Source organism: Lactuca virosa, chromosome 2, assembly GCF_052849685.1.
Source record: "Lactuca virosa cultivar CGN04683 chromosome 2, Lactuca_virosa_CGN04683_v6, whole genome shotgun sequence".
Taxonomy (NCBI): Eukaryota; Viridiplantae; Streptophyta; class Magnoliopsida; order Asterales; family Asteraceae; genus Lactuca; species Lactuca virosa.
In genome coordinates this window covers 157,503,433-157,512,668 of record NC_136427.1, presented here as the reverse complement: position 1 = coordinate 157,512,668, position 9,236 = coordinate 157,503,433, and positions in this window count along the sequence as shown.

Here is a 9,236-nt window from a genome sequence, read left to right as displayed (position 1 = left end):
ACTATTGTCGAGATCTTCAATTCTCGTTTAGGTTGTGTCGGCTAAATATCGCTCGATCTCTATTTCGAGTTTTTAGCTGTCTACCGCTACTCTGAAACCTAGAAAAATCATAACTTCCTCACACGAAGTCAGATTTGGACGTTCTTTTTATGTACATTTACGGTTTAATGATATCTACGACATTCATTTAGATACCTAAGGCTAAAAAGTATTTTATTGAAATTTCGCGTTTTACGCTTAACAATATTTTACCGGTTTTGCTGCGGATTTTCGATTGGTCATAACTTCTTCGTTATAACTCGGATTTTTGTGTGCTTTACATTTCTGAAAACCTTGTTACGACATCTATTACATTATGCAACCCAATTGAGACTTTTGAAAATTTTACTTTTGACGCTATTTTTTTATTATATCAAAAGTAGATTACAAATCATTGACTTTTAGGTCATTACATTGACTTGAAATATCGGGTTGTCTCAGTAAGGATCTATATATCTGAAGAGCAAGATATAAGGTGGCCATATAGATAGTATCATGTGGTGTATCCTATTATAACAGGCCTAGTGTATGGTGAACTTGAACATCTATGTAATCGTTTCAAGAAATTATATAAACCTTAGTTATGTTATCCGATGTGTTAAATGACTATATGAAATTCTTTTATGGTGACTTGGGAAACTGAGAGGCTATACTTGGGACGAGTAAGAGTAGTGTGAAAGGTAGTAGAGGCCTATAGTACCGGAAGCACATGACTCGCACTTGGATCATGGAAAGTCACAAGGTTACCAAGGCGCTAGTAATTGATTCCATTTTGTTCATGTCTGTCATTACAATTGTTTCGGTAATGACTTAGAAGATGATTGTTATTCCGATTCTAGTGGTCATATCAAATCGAGTCTGACTAAGATAAGTATGTTACATGGTTTAGAGAACCAAGTTCGATGTAGCATTTGAATTAAACCAAAGGATTGAATTATAAGATAATCGAAGCAATCAATAGAAGCATCGCAATCGTAGTTAAGGTAAGAAGCTTATAGCTAGAAGCGCTACATGCTAGAATGTGATTATATCATATTAGAACATGAAGGAAGGTATATTCCATTCTGGAATTTAACTCTAAAAGACCTATGTCTAAGCATTACATCATACGATGAGAGGTCGTTAGGACATGACCCATCGGTCTGTTATGATAATCGAAGTAAAGAACTTATCTTAAATTAAGTTTGTTTGAGAAGGAGTAGGAGTCTCCAATAAGGATCAATTTTTTAACTCGAAGGTTACGATCGAAAGTTCAACATAGTATCAAGAGCGGGTGCAAGATTGAGCACCGTCAGCAATCAAGAAGTCCAAAAGTTAGATACTAATTTGAAAGGAAATAAGAGTTATGGTTATTACCTAGGATAAAAAGATAACATATTCAGTCATTATACGAGCCTTGTTTTGTTGATGATTCCCGGATGTAATCATCCTAAGGGGGAGATAATTGTAACGCCCGCAAATTCGGGCTAGCCAATTAGAGACAATAAGCATTAAAAATGACTTTTTGATAGAAGATTATTTAGAATAAATGATCTCAACCACAGTTATAGTATTTGTCACAAGGATTATGTACATATAAAGAACGTTGAAATCTGACTTATAACGAAGAAGTTATGACCCGTCAAAGTTTTGCAATTAAACCGGCACGGCTCCGCGTATCGTAAAAAGTGAATTTTTAACGAGATACTTTTTAGCCTTAGTGATCTAAACGAAAGTCGTAGTAGACGTAAAACCGAAATCGTGCATATAGAGAATGTCCAAATCTGACTTCATTTGAGGAAGTTATGAATTTTCTACGATTTAGCATAACATTATATAGCCCGTAAATCGAATTTTAGATCGATCGATTTTTAGCCGACACATCCTAAACGAGAATTGAAGATCTCGTTAATAGGAGCTCAAAGATATAAAGACAGTCGAAAACGGACACCGGATGACAAAGTTATGAATTTTTAACGGACTTTAACGGTTAAAGCCTGTTAAAATATAACTTTAAATATAAAGTCAAAATTAGCCAACAGAGTCTAAACGAAAGTTGTAGATCTTGTCAATACGTATGCGTGCATCTAAATAACGTCAAGAATGGAGCTTGTATCAGAAAGTTATGAATTTTTTAAAATGGGTTGTTTTACCTGCGTCCTACGCCACGTGGCAGCACCTGGCGTAGCCTTCGTGCCTACGCAACCTCATGACGCGAACGTAAATGTCACGACACCAAGAGCCCTTAGATAGCCTATAAATAGAAGGAACAAATCACTAAATTCCTCAAACCTTTCTAACCCATTCTCTCTCAAACACCCCCAAAGCCTCTATTCTTATCCCTAGAACCTCCTAAGTGTTAGAAGCGAGTCCCGGAGCGCTAGAAGGCCCCGAGAAGAAGAGCTTTCGACTCAGAAGTTCGGCCCGTGTAGATCCCGGTTCCACGCTAAACCCCCTTGTAAGTTAGTTATGCTTACCATACTTTAAGTACAACTTATGTTTAAGTTCGTTATCGTTATTATGAACCTATAAACAAGATTTATCAATGATTCCAAGTCGTTATACTGATTGATCTACTTATGGGGATGATGTCTAGGTTGTGATTTAGTGAGGTGTTTAAAGTGGGATTTCAAACAGTATACTTTGTATACCAAACGGACCTTACCTCCAATATGATCCTACCTAGTTGTTCCTTTGAGTTAATGATGAATCTAGGCTGCTAATAATTAGTCGCAATAAGTATTAGACTAAAACTTAGAGATAATAATGCTAGGTTACGTCAAAGGAAAATACAGTTGCTAGAAGCGAAGCGCTGCCCAAATTTCAAGTCGTTAGTTTAACAAGTGAGTGCATAGTCTCTTTCGTGAACATGATTTTAATACAAGTATTAATAAAGGTATTAAATATATGTTAATAGTTTATATGTGAGTTATATGCTTATTATCTCGAAATATGTGTGATATGTATATTTGATGATATACGATATGCGAACCAGACATGGTTCTATATGTGTTAAGATGTATTTACATGATAATAATAATAGAAGTATTATAAATGAGAAGATAAATCTATGTTAATACTTAATACTCTGTATAAATATTACACTAAGTTAGTATAGTGTTGTCGAAACAGAGTTAGTATTGAAAGTTGATTATAAGAATTGTAGGCTTGCCTAGTGATGAAATAAGACTTAAAAAAGATGCTTAGTTCAATTAAGTTTGGATATTAGGTAACATCTTATTAATGGTATGTGTCTGATCAGAATAGAGAATAGAAACTCTATTCGTGGAGATTGAAGATCGATGGAGAATGTCCTACGTACAAAACTACTTTCTATGTACCAAGTCTTTTTCAAAGCTCTGTATCTCAAGTGTTTCTTGTGTCGGGGTATTATTATGTTCTGGGGTATGCGTCCTACTCATACCAGGGTACAATAATGTGCTCGAAGTACTATCATGTACAAAGTCCTTTTTGACACTATTATGTGTCGGAGTACAGGAGTACTTTATTAGTATTTCCTTATACATTCCCTTTTGATGAGCTTTGTGTGTCGGCGTTTCCTTTCACAAAGTAATTGAGGGAACATCGTAGTCTGCCTAATACAGTGTGTCAGTAATAGACCACTATTAGGTATGTCTGATGTTATATTTCCAGATAGGGTGAGTCTGGGGTAAAATACCTCACGGTGTCAAAACACTTCTAGGCACAGTTATCTAGATAACCACCCCTGACTTAACTTTCTTGTTGTTTTTACGAACGGAGGTATGTGGTCAAACTTATTCCATTCCCCTCATTTAATGTATTTATTGATCACCGTTTGCTGCCAGGGAATTTCCAAAGCATCGTCGTCAGTTTTTTTTTCATATCGATCATTTAGACTAGAACTTATAAGATCGTTGTATAAGATCTGTACGTGGGAATCGACGGGGTTGGATAAATTGTTTTAGAGATATGATATATCTGTGTTAATGATAATAGTTGGATTTCCAGGTTTGAGATATACATTATTATCACATTGTGGGATTGAAATCCCTATGTACTCAGTTGGTTTCTCAACCTGACCAACTTAGTTTATTGTATCACAGGTGGCTATATGAAAGATACATTCTGCTGAAAGATTCAAGGAGTACTAGGCCACTAGTTTAATTACTATAAGGCTTGTAATATTTCGTTATGTTTTTGTTTATGTATTGACGATGACATCCCAATGTTTTAACCTAATTAAAATACATTTCTTCGGAAATGCTTTGAAAATATCATTATCATGTTTTCTGGGAACAAATTCTGCAATATTATTCTTCGAAAACGGAACTCTGATTTTTAAATAAGCATAAACAAATCGGTCTTTTTTGGTCGTGAAAATGAGGATGTCACATATTCCTTGCTTATTAGACCTGCAAAACCATTTATTACCAAGCAATATAGATATAACTCAACTTAAATTTCTATAAGGCGTTTTATCTAAACCTATCCATAACATGATGCTACCAACTATTAAAACTTAATTGAACTAAGCATCCTTTATAAGATTTGTTTTCCTAGTAGTCAAGACTACCATGCTTATGAACGTTCCTCGAAATACCAACTCTATTTTAGGCAACCCTATCGTAATATTAACATAGAGTATTAGGTATTTTCTTTATCTTTTACACTAATAGTACTTCGATTATTTATTATCATTTAATCATATTATCTATATGCTATAACATATATAGAACCATGTCTGGTTTGTTTCGTGTATATAAACATATAGATTTCTAATAAATATTCCAGACAATAAGCTTATAGTTCACCTATAAACATTCTAACAAATATTTAATACATTAGTTAATATTTGTATTAAAATCATGTTCCTGAAAGGGACTATGCATTCACTTGATAAAACGGGTCAATGATGATTTCGACAGGGCTTTGCTTCGCACTTTCAAAAAGACCTAGATGTATAAAGAACTAACCTTAGTCTAGTTTAATAATCTTGGTGACTATAATAATTATAGACTAGACGCCTCAATAATCCTAATGTTTACATCAATATCTATCAAGTAAGGAATAACCAGGTAGGATCATATTGGAGGTAGGGTCCGTTTTGTATACAAAGTATACTGCACCTCACTAAATCTAGTGTAAAAATCACTCTAGTAAGTAGATCAAACAGTATAATGATTTGGAATCACTAATAAATCTTAACTATACTTTGATAATAACGGATATGACTATAATTAAAAGTTACACTTAAATAAAATAGGGTTAGCTTAATTTACAAAGTAATCTAGTCAAAACCAGGGATTATGTGGGCATAACTCTGATCCGGGAGCTTCTATTCTTCGACTATCTGACACCACAGGGCTTCGCTAAGGTAGATGGTTACCTAAAAACTAAATAGATTTTAGGCTTAAAGAGAAAGAAATCGAGAGAGATTATTTGGAAGATGTGAGGAATGAATAAGCCGAAAGTAGCTATATATTGTGCAAAATGACCAGCACAATGCGCATAAATCAGGTGTGTGATGTGCACCTATTCGAAGAGTGTAACATGGCAGGTCCTTTATGGTAACACATGGCAAAAGTTCTTATGGTGTGTTAGATGCGCGCCACACATCTTTTCTGTTTGCACGGATGCGCGTGAATTTTTATAAAACCTTTAAAAATTCATATCTTCATCATATGAGCTCCGTTTTTGACGGGTTTTATATCCACACATAGCTATCGATGGGATGAACAACTTTCATTTAGACTTCGTCAACTAATTTTCAGTTTATATTTAATGTTATATTTTTCAAAGGCTTAGACAATTAATGTAACATCCCAAAAATCAGGTATGCCTTATGAACCCTAATCTTTGGGCGGTTGTCTATTTTGGTCCTTGTCAAGGAAAGAATGGAATACGGGTACGCGGGGCGTACTGGGGTGTACGCTCAGCGTACTCGTGCGCATGTTTGATCGCGGAGGGTGGCCCATTACGCGGGGCGTACCAATGTGTACACGGGGCGTACCCGGCCCAGAAATGAAACCCTAATCCCTTGTTAGCCACCTATTTAAAGATCATTATGGCCTCTTTTCTGGCCACCATTCCCAGAGACTTACCCTCCCAAAACCTAAATCTCGTTCTTGTAGCAAGAGTGTGCCTTGGAGAGCTTGTTGTTGTATTCTTGGACATTTGAGGTGAAGAGAAAGCTTTGGAAGAGGAGTTAGAGCTCAAGCTTTTGGATCTGAGACTAGCAGTGGGAGAAGCTTCATTTGGAGGTAAAAAGCTTCAAGCTTCCCTTCTCTTCTGTTTTTGTTTTTTATGGGGAGGTTTTAGGGTTTTGTCCCCCAAGTTGATAACTTTATGTGTTGATAAGCTCCTAGGACCCGAGATATGTCCCATGTTAGCTAATTTGGGGTTGTTAGGTCATAAAAATCCAGTCTTAGTCATTAAGTGCTGACCATGCTTGAGTTATGGGCTCCTAAAGGTTGGAAATGGAATGATTTGGGTGTTGGTAACTTCTACATCCATGCAAAGGCTTAAAGTCACCGACTTTATGGATTAAGTGGCTTTAGAATAGTCAGATCTGGAAGTTGAACGTGTGTCTTAACCGTTTAAGACCCAAAATCAAAAGGAGTATGAGACTGGGGCTTACGCGGGGCGTAATCCCAGTACGCGCAGTGTAGGTGGTCGCGTTCCCCGATTCTGTGAAGTTGCCGGGTACCCTCAGCGTACAGATTTGGTATGCGCCGCGTAACCCGGAGGGTTGACTTTTGTTGACTTTTAGGGTTTAGCCAATGTTTGGACCTTTGAGCCATGGGAGGGGTAAATTGTCTTTTACCCTTCTGAGAGAACCAAGAGGAAGATTAGCCTAGCCTTTGAGAGTCGTATTGATTAGAGTAATTATTCTATGTGGTTAGGTGGAGGCTAGACCAGTATTTTCGAGTTCGAGATTTACCAAGTTACTCGAGGTGAGTCTTCTCACTATACTTCACCTACAGTGGTAATTAGAGTTATGTGATAGAGTATCTCGTATGTTATTATGTGATGTGATGCACTGCATTATTTCTATGTGATTTATTCAGTGTGTGTTCCAGAGTTTACAGAGTTAGGACCGGAGGGTCCACAGAGTTAGGACCAGAGGGTCCATAGAGTTATAGCCTTGAGTGCCTAATATGTGTTGTATATGATATTTTGGGGAACGCACTAAGAATTTATGCTTACCGTGTTATGTGTCATGGGTTTCATGTACCAGTGAGGATCACGGGAAGGCGTCGGGATGATCAGTACACACTTCTGGAGTCTTTATGTTTTGGGATCTTGGGATTTGTTTTAGTTGGATAATATGTGAAGCATTGATTTAAGAATTTCTTATGAATGAAATTATGTTTTTAAAATGAAAAAGTGTTTCGAAAATTTACGTCGTATCAAGTTGGTATCAGAGCCTTGGTTTGAGGGATTCGGATGCACCTTCGGGCGTATCTGAACTCAAACTGAGGATTTGAGAAATTTTTCACAAATAAAACAATTTTTCTAAAGAGAGTAAAAGGTTTTGAAACGAGCAGAGCAGAGCAGTGTATACGATCAGCCAGCGCCCGAACGGTGATTTCCCAAAATACCCTTACATTATGTGTTATGAGATATGATATGATATGTTATGCATGCTAGAGTAGGCTAGGTATTCATATTAGGACTAAAGTGGCCTGATTTATGATGCCTTAGCCTAGGAGATTACTGCTACTATAAGATGCTTGAGAGTGAGTAGGTAGCAGCAAGGAGCTTACGAGAGGTCTGCTGGAGAGTAGCCTATGCATAGCAAGATTAGGGTACTTGTGATTTGGGATCCTAGGAGGAGGACTTGGGGTGAATACTGATGCGGTGTGGACGGTAGTATAGGGCCCGTACTACTGGAGACACCGGATCAGTACGCAGTCCAAGTAAGAATCCTTAGGGTACTAGGGAACAAGTAGGGTTGAGTTATCGAGTGCGAGTACACTCGAGCGAGTCTCTGATATTTTTATGTTCTATTTCAGAGACATCATGGTTGGGACACGCCACAGACCAGAGACCAGCGGAGTGAGTGATGAGGAGCTTCGTCAGATGATCCACGACGAGGTGGCTGCGGCTATCTGTCACACCCCAAAACCAAGAACGGCAGAAACATTCTAGGGCGGAGGACCTCATGTACAGTATCACAACACAGTATAATAGTAAACAAGTAAACAACATCATCCATTGTATTAAATATATAATTTTAATACAAGTGTGTTCTGTAGTATATAAGACGCCAAAATGTGAATCAAAATATAAGATGAGTCTTGTATGCGCTCCATCTTCTCAAAAGCTGGCATCGGTACCTGTCTACTAATGACCTGAGAATACAAGTTATTTTGAAAGAGTTTATCAGCATTAAAGTTGGTGAGTTCATATGTATTTAGTGTCTATGTTTGTATCAAAATGTTTGAAACAGTGTTTGAAGTACGAATTTGTAAACGTTTGTAGTAAAAGTATGTGAATGTTTGTAAGTGTTTGTAAAAGTTTGTAACTCCTAGAAAATCCTATATTTTCTACTAAAAGTGGCCTTCTACCAAGGCACAACTGTTTTGTATGCTTGCTTCTTGTAAAAGTGTGTGATTTTCCCAAGTGTAACTATCATTATCAAAATATAGTTTGTACATTAATGTTTAAGTGAAGTAATCACCAAATAAATGTAAAGGGTAAATTAATGTAGTACTGTAGTGTTGTATTATAGGAACTACTGCTGTACTAACTACCTTAAACCGGATTTATATCAAGGTATTATGTGATAAATTGTACTATACTATCGAGTATGAAACATGACAATGTAAGTCGTCAAAAGGTATGACATTTGGCACCCGAAGACCTGCCGGTCCCACGGTAGCTAGCAGTAAGGTGTAGGATAGTCAATCCAGTATAGATCTATATGCAAACTCACGCTCTCCCTCCAAGAGATTCTGGTTACAACTCGGGCCATGACAATGAAGGCATGCTCCGATACAGTGGATCACATTTATGTTATAGTATACTTGTATATGTAATGTATGTACTTGTGTAATGAATGTATTGTTTCTCTTCATAGTATCGTTCTATATGTTCTCATCCTAGTATAGTTGTATAAGTTCTCGTCATAGTATAGTTGTATAAGTTCTCGTCATAGTATAGTTGTATATGTTCTCTTCATAGTATAGTTGTATAAGTTCTCGTAGTAGTAAGTAATGACTCATGAATGAACT